The sequence below is a fragment of the Equus przewalskii genome, chromosome X (assembly GCF_037783145.1).
Source record: "Equus przewalskii isolate Varuska chromosome X, EquPr2, whole genome shotgun sequence".
Classification (NCBI taxonomy): Eukaryota; Metazoa; Chordata; class Mammalia; order Perissodactyla; family Equidae; genus Equus; species Equus przewalskii.
In genome coordinates, this window is record NC_091863.1 from 30,620,209 (window position 1) to 30,635,794 (window position 15,586).

General features: G+C 39.5%; 1 pseudogene; it reads left to right on the plus strand.

Moving 5' to 3' along the window:
- Positions 1-12,551: 12,551 nt before the first annotated feature.
- Positions 12,552-13,383, plus strand: LOC139081019 (ferritin heavy chain pseudogene; annotated as a pseudogene).
- The last annotated feature ends 2,203 nt before the right edge of the window (positions 13,384-15,586 follow it).

The following is a 15,586-nucleotide window of genomic DNA, read 5'->3' on the forward strand; positions in this document are numbered from 1 at the left end:
GTGTACAGCGGAAACTTAAGGAAACCTCAGGCAAAGTTTGATTAATTTCTATAATTATACTGTTTAGACCCAATGTGTATGACCAAGGAACTACTGGATTGAATTGGAATATTCTATCAATAACCTCCCCCCATTCAGTCATATCTTAAAATTAGACTAGGACATGTAGAAAATATTGAAAAAGAAAATTGCTCCCAAGCACCATGGAAAAGAACACTACTTTTCTATGTAACAAAAGTTTTGAGCTCAATGGGAACTGACTGAAGTGTGCCTTGATGAACATCACAAAATAAATGATATCAGAAATATGTCCTTTGCTAATATTCAATTATACATACTCTTGGGCATTGGCCCTGGAGTTACAAAACTTAATCACAGTTTCGTGTCATTGTAATCTAAAAGGTGACCATTTACTTTCCCAATTTCAAATTCTTCCTGACAGGGGTGAGTAACGAGGAAAATAAGAACATGGTGTGACTATCATAAATTATACAATATTTGGCAATTATTGAGTGCCATCAAAATACAGGATACACATCACCCCTGTTAAGGGCATTTGTGATCCAAACGTATGCAGAAACATATCCATTCTATAGCATTAGAGAGGCACAATGCAAAATGACTTTTTTCAACCCTAAAATAAATTCTTAACCAGAGAAAATAAAGGATTAGATTATTTAATACAATGAAAATAGTCACATTTCTATTAGCTTTCAGGAGCTAGTCTCCATATATATATGGCAGTTGAAGAGTTCCTTATGACGACACAATACCTACAGCAAAGGCAGCAGTGTTAGGTTTCATTTCTCAATAAACACTTGCAGAAACAGGCTCAATTCTCATATAATTAACAAATTTGATATGAGAAAGGTAGAGTAAATATTATTGTAGGCACCTGGCAGAGTGGGGTAAGGATCGGAGCAACTGCCTAAACACCAGATGAAAATATTTTAAAAGAATTATTTATTGGTCCCTAAATTCATAATTTAGGTTTGGTCCCTTGTGGATTCTAGCTTGCAAATTACTTAAATATTTGCTTAAAAAAAACATTTTGTGACCTTAATCTCTAATCCTTTTTCATGAGAACAGTTGACAGCTACATGTAATTCTAATTATACCTTATCAACCAGACTTTGTTTTCTGTATTGTATAATTTTCACAATTTATTTCTAAATGTGTAAATATGACAAGAGATGCAATGCAAATGATAATCGTAACATCAATGATCACAAAACGAAATTCAACTTTACATTTAAAAATCCACTTTTCTCAGCTTTATTGAGGTACAATTAACAAACAAAATTGTATAAATTTAAGGTGTACAATGTGATGAGTCGATATACATATATATTGTAAAATGATTAGTACAATAAAGTTAGTTAACACATCCATCACCTCACATAGTTACTTTTGTGTGTGTGTGGTGAGAACATTTAAGATCTATTGTCTTAGCAAATTTCAAGTACATAATACAGCATTGTTAACCATAGTCACCGTGCTATACATCAGGCTCCCAGACGTTATTCATCTTATAACTGAAAATTTGTACCCTTTGACCAACATCTCCCCATTTCTCCCACCCCCAGCCACTGACCACCACCATTCTATTCTGTTTGTATGAGTTTGACTTTTTTAGATTCCACACATAAGTGAGATTGTACAGCATTTGTCTTTCTCTGCCTGACTCAGCAGAATGCCCTCAAGGTTTATTCACGTTGTCGCAAATGGCAGGATTTCCTTCTTTTTTATGGGTCTATAATATTCCATTGTATACTTATACCACAATTTATTTATCCATTCATGCATTGACAGAAACTTAGGTTGTCTCCATGTCTTGGCTACCGTAAATAATGCATTGAACATGGGAGTGCACATACGGTGAGCTATTGCTATCATTTCCTTCAGATAGATATATAGCAGAAGTAGAGGGGCTGGCCCCACAGCCGAGTGGTTAAGTTCGTGCACTCTGCTTCAGCGGCCCAGGGTTTCACCAGTTCGAATCCTGGGTGTGGACATGGCACTGCTCATCAACCCATGCTGAGGCGGCATCCCACATGACACAACTGGAAGGACCCACAACTAAAAATACACAACTATGCGCCGGGGGGCTTTGGGGAGAAAAAGGAAAAATAAAATCTTTAAAAGAAGTACAAGTGCTGAATCATATGGTAGTTCTATTTTTAAATTTTTTGGAACCTCCGTTCTCTTTTCCATAACGGCTGTACCAATTTACATTCCCATCAACAGTGCACAAGGGTTCTCTTTTCTCCAATCCTTGCCAGCACCTGCCATCTTTTGTCTGCCTTTGTGATTTGATGACTTTTTGTGGTGGTACGCTTTGATTCCTTTCTCCTAATCTTTTTTATATCCTCTAAAGGTTTTGATTTTATGGTTACCATGAAGCTTACATAAAAGGTCTTATAATTATAACATCCTACTTTAAGCTGGTAACAACTTAACTTTGATAGCATACCAAAACCCTAGACTTTTACTTCTCTCCCCCTCACATTTTCAGTTATTGATGTTAGAATTTACATCTTTTTTATATTATGCATCTAATAACAAATTATTGTAATTATAGTTATTTTAGTACTTTTGTTTTCTATCTTTTATATTAGAGTTGAAAGTGATTTACATACCACCATTACAATATTAGAGATCTAACTTTGACTATACGTTTACTTTTACTGGTGAGCTTTGTATATTCATGTTTTTATGTTGTTAATTAGAATCTTTTCACTTCATCTTGAAGAACTCTCTTTAGCATTTCTTGTAAGGCAGATCTAGTGATGACGAACTCTTCCAGCTTTTGTTTCTTTGGGAAATTCTTTATCTCCTCCCTAATTTCTATAGGACAGCTTTGCCAGGTATAGTATTTGTGGTTGGCAGGTTTTTTTCCCAATATTTTGAATGTATCATCCCACTCTCTCCTGGACTGCAGGGTTTCTGCTGAGAAATCTATTCACAGAAGATTATAGGGGAGGCACTTTTTCATGTGACGAATCTCTTTTCTCTTGGCGTTTTCAAAATTCTCTTTCTCTGACTTTTGACAGTTTAATTATATTGTGTCTTGGTGTAGCCCTATTTGGGGTTATTCTGAATTCTTTGTCCAGACAGTTCACAGATCTACATTTCTTTAGGATCAGTTATTGGACCTTTATTAGTTTCCTTTGTTGACGTAATGTTTTTGATTCTTCATGATCCTCATATCCTTACACTGGCATCTGCACATTTGAGCAAGTGTTCTCTTCTTCCAGGATTTATAAGTTTCATTTGGCAAGGAAGGACCATCACCAGTCATCTCAGCCTGAAGTTCTGAACAGGCCAACTGGTACCATCCATGGGCAAGGGGTGCTTACTGTCGGGGTCTTTGTTTGGATGAGGTCACTGCCCATGCTCTGAGGTCCAAAGGGCCCGCTGGCTGGGCTCCATAGTCAAGTGGGTCTGTCATCTGGTCTCCATGGCCAGGTGGGGCCAGTGACTGGGCTCTGCAATTTCCTCTAGTCAAGCAAGGTCACTGGCTGTGTTCCTCAGTTGGGTGGTGCTGCTGGCTGGACTCTGAATTTAGGCAGGGCAGCATGCTGGGCTTTGAAATTGGGCAAGCCACTGGCTGTGCTCTACATTTGGGTGGGTTTTGCTGTCTGGGCTTCTTGCCTGGGCAAGGCTGCAGGCTGTGCTCGGCTATCCAGCAGGGCTATATGCTGGGCTCCACAGCCACGTGGAGGTAGGTTGGGTTCCAAGACTTTGCAGGGTCACTGTTTGGGCTTCCTGGTTGGGCAAGCCCAGAAGCTATGTTCTGCAGTTGGATGCCCTGCTGGCTCACCACTCTGCCTGTGTAGGGCTACAGGATGGGCTCCATGGCTGGGCTGGACTGCTTGCTTAGGATCCAATCTGGGTAGACCTGCCAATGTGCTCCCTGGCTAGATGAGACCACTGGCTCCACTCCACAGGTGGGCAGAACTGTTGGCTGTGCTCTCTGATAGGGCACCACTGCCATCTGGTACACAGTCCACCAAGATCCACCTGCTGGTTGCTGTGAGCCCCACCCTCCTTCTTGATTTCTACCTGATCCCAGGTGGTCTAGCCCTCCTGATTCTTCCAGTGTTCCCCATGAGACAGGATAGAAGTGGGCCTTGCAAGAAGCTTCCCAGAATGCTGGGGAACCTGGATGTTCACATTGAGGTCTCTCTTCCCCACTGGAGAACCCTCTTGGTGTGACTTTCTGCCGGCCTGGAGGAGGGGCTCTGTGGTCAAAGTGAAACTGCTCTTCTTATACTTCTGATGTTGTTTTTCTCAGTTTTTGTGGTCCAAGGTGGGTTCTTCAGCCTCACTCCCAGGTTCTGAGATTTTTCCAAAGGCATTCTTGTCTGTGGATAGTTGCTAGGTGGTCTTTCTGTGAGGAAGACTAATGCTGGGAACCTCCTATTCAACTATCTTGTTGATTTCACTCTCCCAACCAGACTCTCTTTCTAGCATCCAGGGGGAAGTAGTAACTTCTAAAACTCACTCAAATCTACCAGACATTGCACATTTACAGTTTTTCCTTCATTGCCTTAAATAAAAATATATTTAGCTTTGTGAACTATCATATTTTTCACAATACAGTACAGAATACCAGTACCAGTGTTTAGTGGATCTGTATTCAATAGACTAAAGTAAGATGTGTACTCTTTAAATAATTTAAAATATGTACTCCTTTACTACTATACTATATTATTACCACAATCCAAATTAAGGTCCAAATTTTAGCTAACATTAACATTAGCTATCAAAGCCTGATATGTACATACAAATGCATGCATTCAATACACATGTACACTGCATGGTTTTCTAAGATGCTATTGAAGCTATCACAAAGTGTGAATTAAGATGTTATTTTATAAAAAAAAGTTCCAATATTATATTACCTGTTTTCTTGTGTTCATTTGACCCAACAGCTCTCCTTTGCAACAGGATAATCTGAGGATGCTCTACATCATCCAGCTATGAAGTAGTTTTATAAAACCAGGTGTCCCATACAGACACTTACTCCAATGACCTGCTTTAATTCAGAATGTAACCCAACCAAATATATTTAATAGCGTGGCTAGGAAAATCACCACCATGGTTTATAAAACAGTGTCTCTGGAGAAAAGGAAGCGGACTCTTGGCTCTGCACAGAATCTTATTATTCCTATTTCCATTTCCCCCTCCTACATTTATAACAACTGATTAAACTGAATATGTTTTTTCATCTTGTAGCTGCAATCTCTATACACAAACTGATTAACTGAAATACCTACATTAATGTGATCAATATATTTATCAATCTATAATGATGTAGGAGTTGATTTTCATAATTTTGGGAGTTGAGCACCTTGATTCATTCATAAACTATTATCTTTTTTCTAAATATTAGGGATTATTAATGTGGAAAAGAAAAAAGAATTAAGGGGGAAGGGCCACATAGAGAAAATTGATTTCCCTGCAGCATAATTAAGGAATACATTTGATTAAGGACCAAAGTGATGATGCAGGAGGGAATAAAAGCATTGATAATTGATAGAGATCTAGTGAAATAGGAAAGCAATTGTAAATAGACTATTTTGAACACAAAACTGACAATTCCAGTTACCATTACTGTTTTTAGTCCTTGACAGTTAAGATCTGAGGAATGATAAGCAATGTTTCAATAGCTGCATGTACTAGAAAATAATATTCCCTGCCACCAGAAGTTGCTCTCCGCACAGCTCTCCCCAAGCCAGCGACTTGAGCACATAGACAATCAAAGTGAGGAGTATTATCCTTCAAGAATTCTTTCCAGTAGTTCTCTTCCCCTCAATTTCCAGTTTCTACTGCCTCTTCCCTTTCTAATGGGATGCTTTTGGCCTCATCAAATCCACCAGTCACTCCACAACACATCTTCAATTCATGTCCTGTAGAGGAATGCTAGGTTAGGTATCTGCACATAATCCCTCTTCAGGTATATGTATATACTGGATACATTCATATGACTGCCAATTGTTTAGAAGAATCAGCACTTTTCCAGCAGGAGAAAATTAAGGGATAACATTACTAATGGAGAATGGAGTTATACAGCCGACAGCATTTGACAGATTATTATTTTTTTTATTGCGGTAACAGTGGTTTATAACATTATGTAAATTTCAGATGTACATCATTATATATTTCGATTTCTGTGTAGATTACATCATGTTCACCACCCAAAGACTAATTACAATCCATCACCACAGACATGTGCCTAGTCACCCCTTTTGCCCTCCTCCCTCCCCCCTTTCCCTCCCGTAACCACCAATCCAATCTTTGTTTCTGTGTGGTTGTTTATTGTTGTTTTTATCTTCTACTCATGAGTGAGATCATATGGTATTTGACTTTCTTCCTCTGATTTATTTCACTTTGCACAGTGCCCTCATGGTCCATCCACGTTGTCAGAAATAGCCGGATTTCATCGTTTCTTATGGCTGAGTAGTATTCTATTCTGTACGTATACCACATCTTCTTTATCCATTTGTCCCTTGATGGAGACCTTGGTTGCTTGCAAGTCTTGGCTATTGTGAATAATACTGCGATGAACATGGAGGTGCATGTATCTTTATGCCTTCGTGTTTTCATGTTCTTTGGATAACTAACCAGCAGTGGAATAGCTGGATCATATGGTAAATCTATTTTTAATTGTTTGAGGAATCTCCATCCTGTTTTCCATAGTGGCTGGACCACTTTGCACTCCCACCAGCGGCGTATAAGGGTTCCCTTCTCTCCACATCTTCTCCAACACTTATTGTTTCCTGTCTTGTTAATTACAGACATTCTGACAGATTATTAATGAGCCTTTCCTCATGGGTTGTTTGTCGTGTAAGAAATCAGAACTTAAGAGTGCCATCTGCATTAGCAAAAGTGAAATGGTAATAATCTTTCTACGTAAAGAACATATCCCAAACCATTGATTCACTTTACGATAAATGAGGTTTAAAATCATTTGGGAAGAAAGCAACAAAATGTCAGTATTTCCTAGAAATTTGAAACTCTCTAAATATGTTTAACTGACCTTAAATATTCAGAGATGTATTCAGAAAATGGCAAAAGCCTTCAAGAAAATACCTCAAGAGGACATTGTTTATTTTTAATGTATGAGCAAGAATTGGAGAATGAAAACGTCAGAGGGAAGGCAATAAGTGTGAATAATACACAGAAAACACTTTACAAACCTTCTACTTGAGAAACTGTGTTTTTTAACACTGGCTGGTTGAGGTAATTATCATATTTTTATGAAAGAGGCTTATCAGCAAATAAGCCACTGAGAGTGTGGAAGAAAAGTTTAGAAAATTAAAAAGTGAGAGCACATTACTCACGTCAAATTATGAAGAATAATGATCACATTAAATACGTTTATTCTATTAACACTCCGGGTTAACGTTATAGCAAGGTATAGAATCACAGGAACATTTTACAAGGATTATACTTTTTTCCTAACTTGACTGGAAAAACTTACAGTTGATTTTAGTGAAACAAAATATCAGCTTCAACCAAGGAATTCTGGATCTTTAGGTTAACTAACATAATTCCACCAAATATATTTTCCCTAAACATAGTTGTTATGTAGGAAAAGGGGTGAGAACCAGCAATTTCTGTATCTGTGACAACAGAAGTAAAGATCTCAAACAAAACATCATTGAATACATATGAATATTTCAAAGTAAAGATATTAATATAGATTCTAATATCAACCCATTAGCAACTAATTTTTCATTGGTCATATAAGCATTCCGTCAGTGAACAAAGGGAACCTAAACAGACTCTTGGGCCCATGAGATTAAAGTCAATGTCTGTTGCAATCATTCAGCACAAAGCTGGACATGCATTATGTCCCAAATAGTTATTGATTAAATATTTGGCATGTCCCTGCCATTCTAACTCAATGTTCTCTATCTGTATCTGTGAATTCCATGGATCCGTTCTTGTGTTTACATCTAAATGAAAAATTACCGGACGCATTTTCAGGATTATCTTGATCTCTTTATAGCTCAATACAACCACACAGATACAGTGTCCACATTTGCATGTGGGTTTTGAGTTACACTGAGTGTGATTGCTGCTAGATTGGCATGTCCTGGTGTAAAAATGACAATCGTCCCATGTCCATCCTTATGGTCCTATTGATTTATTTTACCAGCTGCAAAGACTAAAATTTCCTTTCAAAGTGATGACTGGAATATGAAAAATAGTTTGATAGAACAACACTTCAGCACCTTCACTTATCAAAGGTATTGAGATTTTAATGATACTTCACGAAATCAACAAACAACATCAGAATAAATTATCACTTGACTTTTCACCAATTAATAAAAAAGAACATGGACAGACAGTATTTAAGTGATGGCTTCCACTACCTGAAAGCAGTTTCAACAACCTCTTCCCTATGAACCCTCGTCATATGAATCATCATATGAGCTAAAGCGTGTCAATCATTTCAGTCAAGAAGAATGTATATTGAGCACGGCACACTCAAAAGAAAACTTGCATCTTGGCAACTAGATCTATTCTCAGCGAGAAGTAATTGTGTTTAAGGCAAAAAGCGTAATCTGATGCCTAATTGGAATTTCTTAATTTTAATTTTATTAGTTTTATAGTTGTATCTGCATATACTTATAAATTGTTAGTTTCACAGTTATAAACGCATGCCCTTAAGCATAGAGATTTTTATACCTGGCTTTACGTTTATGCATTTTAAGTAAAATTATAATAGTAATTTGTCACCATTGGGTGTCTTTGATTTTTTCTCCTTCTTTAAAGGAAACAGTTTAAATACACATTCAACATGTCTCCCATTCATTGCTTTAATTTGGAGCAATAACGAGACTAAAGCTTTTAATAGACCACTCAATACTTTAATTCATATTTTTGAGCCCCTTCTATGTGAAATTTAGCATCAAACAAGTTAAACAGTCTTTGTACTAAAGGACCTCATGGTCCAGCCAAATTTTCCAAACTATCTAGAGAGGAATCCTGTTCAGAGTGTCACTCTCTGCTTTACAAGATGTGTACTTGAGCATGTTACATCCTCTCTAATTTACAATTTCTTTGTCTGTAAAATATGGGTGATAACAATGAAAGTAGAGGGTATCTGTAATGAGATAATGTAGAGTGAACAGCTCAAAGACAGATAATATTGATTTTAACTTGATAGATAATATTGATTTTGGATTGATATATCACTTTTCATGACCCCTCATTAAATGATTAATTTATACATATGCATGCGCACACACACACACACACACACACACACACACACATACATATATGGAGAGTGAGATAAGCCACCAACTGCTGCTACTCATGGTCCACTTCCTTATGAATACATCATCAAGCCTAGCGCATGCACTAATTTTTAAAGATGGGATTACATGGAACATTGAACAGCACTCAGCTGCAAAAAAATTGCAAACGTGAGGAGTTTATAGAACAAGTTTTTGTGTTAGGATGAATAAAAATACCTGGCATATAATAGATGTTCAGTAGAAATATACTGAATGAATGAGAGATAATCACTGACACTGAGTCAGAACTTATTGCCTAATATCAGTTGTGTAACTGTTAGTTCTGTAACAGGTTTAAATGATGAAGGGAACTGAAAGTCAAAAGAGTTTTTACAGATTATATAACTAGAGTTTTTATTTGATGACCTGAATTTATTATAAATAATACTGTGATGGTTAATTTTATATGTCAACTTGACTGGGCCAGGGGGTAGCCAGATATTTAGTCAAATCTTATTCCATGTGTGCCTGTGAGGGTGGTTTTCCATGAGATTAACATTTGAAACAGTAGACTGAGTAAAGCAGGCTGCTCTCCTGAATGTGGGTGAGCGTCACACAATCAATTGAAGGCCTGAATAGAACAAAAATGCTGACCCTCCTCTGGTCAGAGGGAACTCTTCCTGCTGGACTGCCTTCAAGCTGGGACACTGGTTTTTTCCTGCCTTCAACTTGAACTTCCTGGGTCTCCAGCCTGCTGGCCTTTGGGCTGGACCCACACCATCGGCATTCCTGGGTCTCAAGTTTGCTCCTTACAGATTTGGGGACTTGTCAGCTTTCATAATCACATGAACCAATTCCATAGATAGATAGATAGATAGATAGATAGATAGATAGATAGATAGATGTATATATGGTTCACTTCCTGTTCGTTCTGTTATTCTGGTGAACCATGACTAACACTGATATAATACAAACATTGACCACAAACATTTCAAAGAATATATTTATAGTCCTATATTCATATTTTTAAAAAACATGATCTACTCTGAAGTTTTCTCATTCTATGTTTATATATAGTTTTATATTTCTCACGAAAGAAAAACTGAATGGAATGCTTTGCTTATATATATGTATATTTTCTTCCATGGAAATCTGAGGTCCCAGCTCATGCTTGCTTATTGATTTCCCTTAGAAAAGTTAGTTTTTAAACCTTGGGTTTCTCTCAGTTATAATAAATATTTTACCATTACTTTCTTCCCTAGGAGGTAATGATGAGGGATGAAATATCTGAGAAACACCATTATCATTCCTTAGTATACACATAACCATTCAATAGTCTTATTATTCCAAGTATTTGAAGTGCAATTTGTAGGTAGAAATTAATTATTAAATAATCTTGGGAAATAATGAGAAAATGTTCTACAAAATCAAGACTCCTACTTAAATAGATTCTTACAATCAAGTCTAAATTGAAATCTCCCAAGGAAACTTTGAAAGTCTACAATTACATTAAGACTAAACACTGGTGTTAAGAAAATACAGAATACAACTTTATCTCACTCAGAAACTGACCACGTAATTCTCTTCCATCTCTAGTGTGTGATTTTATCATTAAAATCAACTTATGAAATAGACACTGTTGTTATTTTATTTCTTTACAGAATCAGCAATTAAATGTCTCTAGAACTGTTTAAATAAGTTTACATCAGGACATTTGATATGTGATCCTTTTCTTTCTTCATAAACTCTGATCATAAAATAGGATAAGCTTCCAAGAGAGAAACAGAGACCAAAAAAGGTGCATTAATCAAAGCTATGGGATTAAATCTTTATGTGAAATTAGGCATTTTATCCTAACTTTACCTGAGAGTACTTATAATATTCTGTCATTCTGTTTTATAACTTGAGAACAGACCACATTTGATTCTTCTGCACATCTCAAGAATCAAACACAGCGTCTGACACATATTTGGAGTATATAAATGGTTGTTGAATTAATGCACAAATTAATTATAAATACCTAGGTTGATCTTCTGTCTCCCACTATAATATCCTTGAATTCTAAGAACATATTTCGTCTTTTTTATTTCCATGCACATGTGTAATATCTTGTATGTATTTACTTGAGACAATAAGGGGGAAAAATGGTAGTTGTTTTGTTTTGTTTTGTTTTTGTCTGCTTCTCCACTAGAATACAAACACTAAGGAAACAGAGACTTTGTTTCTCTTTGTTACTAATATATGCCCAAATCCTAGACCAGTGCCTGGGCCATAGCAGGTAATCAATAAGTATTTGTTGAATGAATTAATGAATGAATGAAAGGCCATTTAGATCAGTGGTATTCCCTACCACGGTGGCTCATTCCATACAACATAATTGGGCTTACAAAGAGACTTGTTGAGTGTCAGTGAAAGAACAAATGAGGTTGGAGGGAATGAATACATCCCCGTGGCTAAGTGCTTTCTCTAAGAATGCACCTAAACCTTTTGTTTTCTGCCAGAGAAAAGGGAAGTGTGTACCTAGCCAAGAGGAAGGTAATTGACAAGCCAGGTGAAGGGGGAGAGCAAATCTAGGATATCAGCGATGAGATCATTGAATCTGTCCTACCGGGCTCCAGACAGGGCAGAAGGAACGTGCTTCTAGGACTGTGCTGAAAGATTAAGAGATGAGAGAATAAAGGGAGTGAAGAACAAGCTCAGAAAGAGTGAAAGATGGAGAGGTGGAAAGATTCACTGAGGCTCTAGAGGTGGTGCTCTCCTGTCAGAGCAGCGTGAACTAGACCATGACTAGCAAGAGAAAAGCGGAGGTCACTGGAGTTACTAAGTCTAGGAACCGAGTGAGGAGGCTATCAGAAGTGTCATCAGTATGGATGTTGAAGTCACTGATTTATCTAACATTCAAATAAAACTGTGCAATATTAAACATAACTAATGAGACCCCAAAAGCACTATATTTAATGAAACAATCACATTAGGACAATATTCAATTAAGCTGCTCAAAGAAATCATGCAAATGATTAACTTAAGACGCTTGCATCTATATTCATGAATAAAGTTTTAAAATATCATATAGTGCAGACGCTCAGCACACAGTCTCCCGGATTCATCCAAGCCCTGATCCAACCTAGAACACCACACTTGAGCCCCTCCCAGCTACCCCGCCCACCGTAAAGTAATATAACGTAACGTAACGTGACACAATGTGACGTGACGTGACGCAACGTAACGTAACGTAACGTAAAACGGATCTCCCCCACCTCCGTAAAATAACGGACGCTCCCAATTTGGTGTGACGCCATTTTGGTCGCGAGCCAGAACTGCCACTGAGCCAGAGCTCACCCAACGGCGCTTTCATCACCCGCTCTGGGAACACCTTGAGGTCGCCTTCACCTTCGCGCCCCTCCAGCCATGGCGACCGCGCAGCCCTCGCAGGTGCTCCAGAACTACCACCCCGACTGCGAGGCCGCCATGAACGGCCAGATCTGCCTGGAGCTCTACACCTCCTACATGTACTTGTCGATGGCCTGTTACTTCGACAGGGACGACGTGGCCCTGAAGCACTTCTTCCAGCTGTTCCTGCAGCAGTCGCGCCAGAAGAGGGAGCACGCCGAGAGGCTGATGCAGCTGCAGAACCAGCGCGGAGGCCGCATCTGCCTTCACAACATCAAGAAGCCAGACCGCAACAACTGGGAGAGCGGCCTGAAGGCCATGGAGTGTGCGCTCCAGCTGGAGATGAACGTCAACCAGAGCCTGCTCGATCTGCACCAGCTGGCCACCGACAAGGCGGATCCCCATCTGTGCCACTTCCTGGAGAGTCACCTCCTGCTCGAGCAAGTCAAGTCTATGAAAGAGTTGGGGGACCATCTACCCGACAACCTGCGCAAGATGGGGGCCCCAGCAGACGGCCTGGCAGAGTACCTCTTCGACAAGCTCACCCTGGGGGACGGCAGTAAGAACTGAGTTTGGACTGCTTCCAGAGCCACAGGGTGACTTCCCCTGATCACCATACCGAGCATACATATTGCAATATTGCCCTTGCAAAACGTTCACTTTTTTTTTCTTCCAGTTTTGCCATTTCTTCCAATACAGTTATGTGGTTCCTAAATAAATAAAGCTCTGTCCTTGATTCACGTGTGCAGAGCTCATCTTTTAAGTTTTAAGTCAGGTATCCAGGAGTCTCTCCGCCCACCCACGTCCCATCCACATGCAGCTCGGGATCTCCGTGGATGGAGGGAGAAGGTATTCCATGGGACCCTGGGAAACACAAAATTAATCTTCCCCTCATAAACAAAGTGGGGGTGTGGGGTGGCTGGTCTGGGGCCCTGGTGAATGTGGGTGCCTGTGCATGGTAAAAGCGTGAAAACATGGCCTGAAAATCACAATCGTGGTTGCCTCTGGGGAAGGAGTGAAGGGAATGGGATGGGGCAGGGATTAAAATAAAGGGGGCTTTCACTTTATCTGAAATGTTAATGTTAATTCTGGGTGGCAAGATGGGGGCCTTGGAAACCACGGTGGAGTACCTCTTTGACAAGCTCACCCTGGGCTACAGTGATAATGTAACCTAGCATAGGGCTGGCTTCCTCATAGACGTTGGGGTGACTTCCTGTGGCCACCAGTCCTGGGCATGCATATTGTCCTTACAAAACATCCACGTGTGATTTTTACTTCAACTCTACCATTTCTTGCAACAAAGCAACATGGTACCAAAAACAATCTACCTCAATAGAAGGGCTGAAAAAATATAAGATCATGGATGAAAGTCAAATTTGTGATATTGAACATGAAGTAGAATAAATACCCGTGAATGTTCAGTCAGTAACTCTGGCTGCTTAGAAGAATGTAGAGGGGTGGGGGAGAGTTGAAGCTGGGAGACCAGTTAGGAGGTATCGTAGCCCATCTAGATGAGAGAGATGGTGGTTGAACTGTGGTGACGGGCTAAGGAAATGAAGAGACCAAGACAAACTCCAGATGGATTTGGATGGATCAATAAAATTTGCTTGTGGACCAGAGGTGAGAAATGAGGAAAATAATCTAGGTTCTGGCGTTTGGACTTGAGCACCTGGGTTGATGGTAGTGCTATTTATTAATTTGGGGACTTGCGGCAGGGGCACCTCTGGGGTGGAAGGTGGGGAAGGCATGGCATATAAAATCTGAGACGCCTATTACATATGCAAGTGGAAATGCCATGCAGGGAGCCAATGAATCTGGAGCTCAGGAGGAGACGTTTTGAAATACACATATGGGAGGCATCAGCCACACATGGTGTTGAGGTCATGGGACTGGATAAGCTCGCCGGAAAGAGAGTGTAGAGAGATTATGGCCCAGCCAGCCCCACGCCCAGGGCAGCTGACATTAGGGGATGGGTTGAGGTGTTGGAACACCCAGAGAGCTGCTGGCCCCGCCTGGGCCATTACCTCATTCCAGACTGCACCCCCCTGTGGCCACCCCCAGTGTCCCCAAATGAGCCTGTTTCTGACTGCAGTGTGGCCTCTGGTTCCTCCTTTCAGGATATGGAGAGGAGTTAGCCTGTTACCCTGTCTTCATGGCTATGGGTAGAAAGAAATTATTTCCCAGTGGAAAGATTTCCCAAGGAAATGATAGACCTGCTTCTCTGTGGGTTTTTTCTGTTCCCCTTAAAACTCTTCCCCTCTCTCTGTCCACTGTCTATGTGACCAGATGAAATCTGTACCCATGTAAACCTTAAGGTTGTCCATGTCTGGGAAAAACACTCCAAACATTTGTTTCTTCTGTGCATGTGCAGTTTACAAAGATCGAAGTTAAAAATTTACAGACTTTGTATCCTATACTCAAAGACACATGGTAGCTTGAATCTTTTTAGAGCTAGCAGATTCCTTTGAACATTGACTAAAATATGAACAAGTTTAGGTAAGTAGTAATTACCTCTCACATTTTCCCATGACTGTGTTCGAATACTCTCTTAAAAATGAGGGTTATGGCCCTGTGAGTTTAGTTTCCAGAAAATGCTCTTGCCCCTTTCCTCTTCTTAGTCAAACCTGATCTTTTCCCCCTCTTTCTCCACCTGTTCGGAGTACCTCTCCTCTCTCTGACTCTCTCAGAAGATATCTATCTCAGAAGATATCTATGAGATACCTCATATATATATATAATTTAACTGTTCTCTTCCTGATGTGAAGAAGCACAGGGAAGCAGTTTGCTGTAGTGGTTTCTTAACCTCAGATCGCCTGGGTTCAAGTCCCAGTTTAGCCACTTATTAAAATAGGTGAACTTGGGCATGTTATTGAACTTCTCCGTGCCTCAGTTTCCTCACACATAAAATAGGGATAATAGAAGCATCAACCTTATTGGGT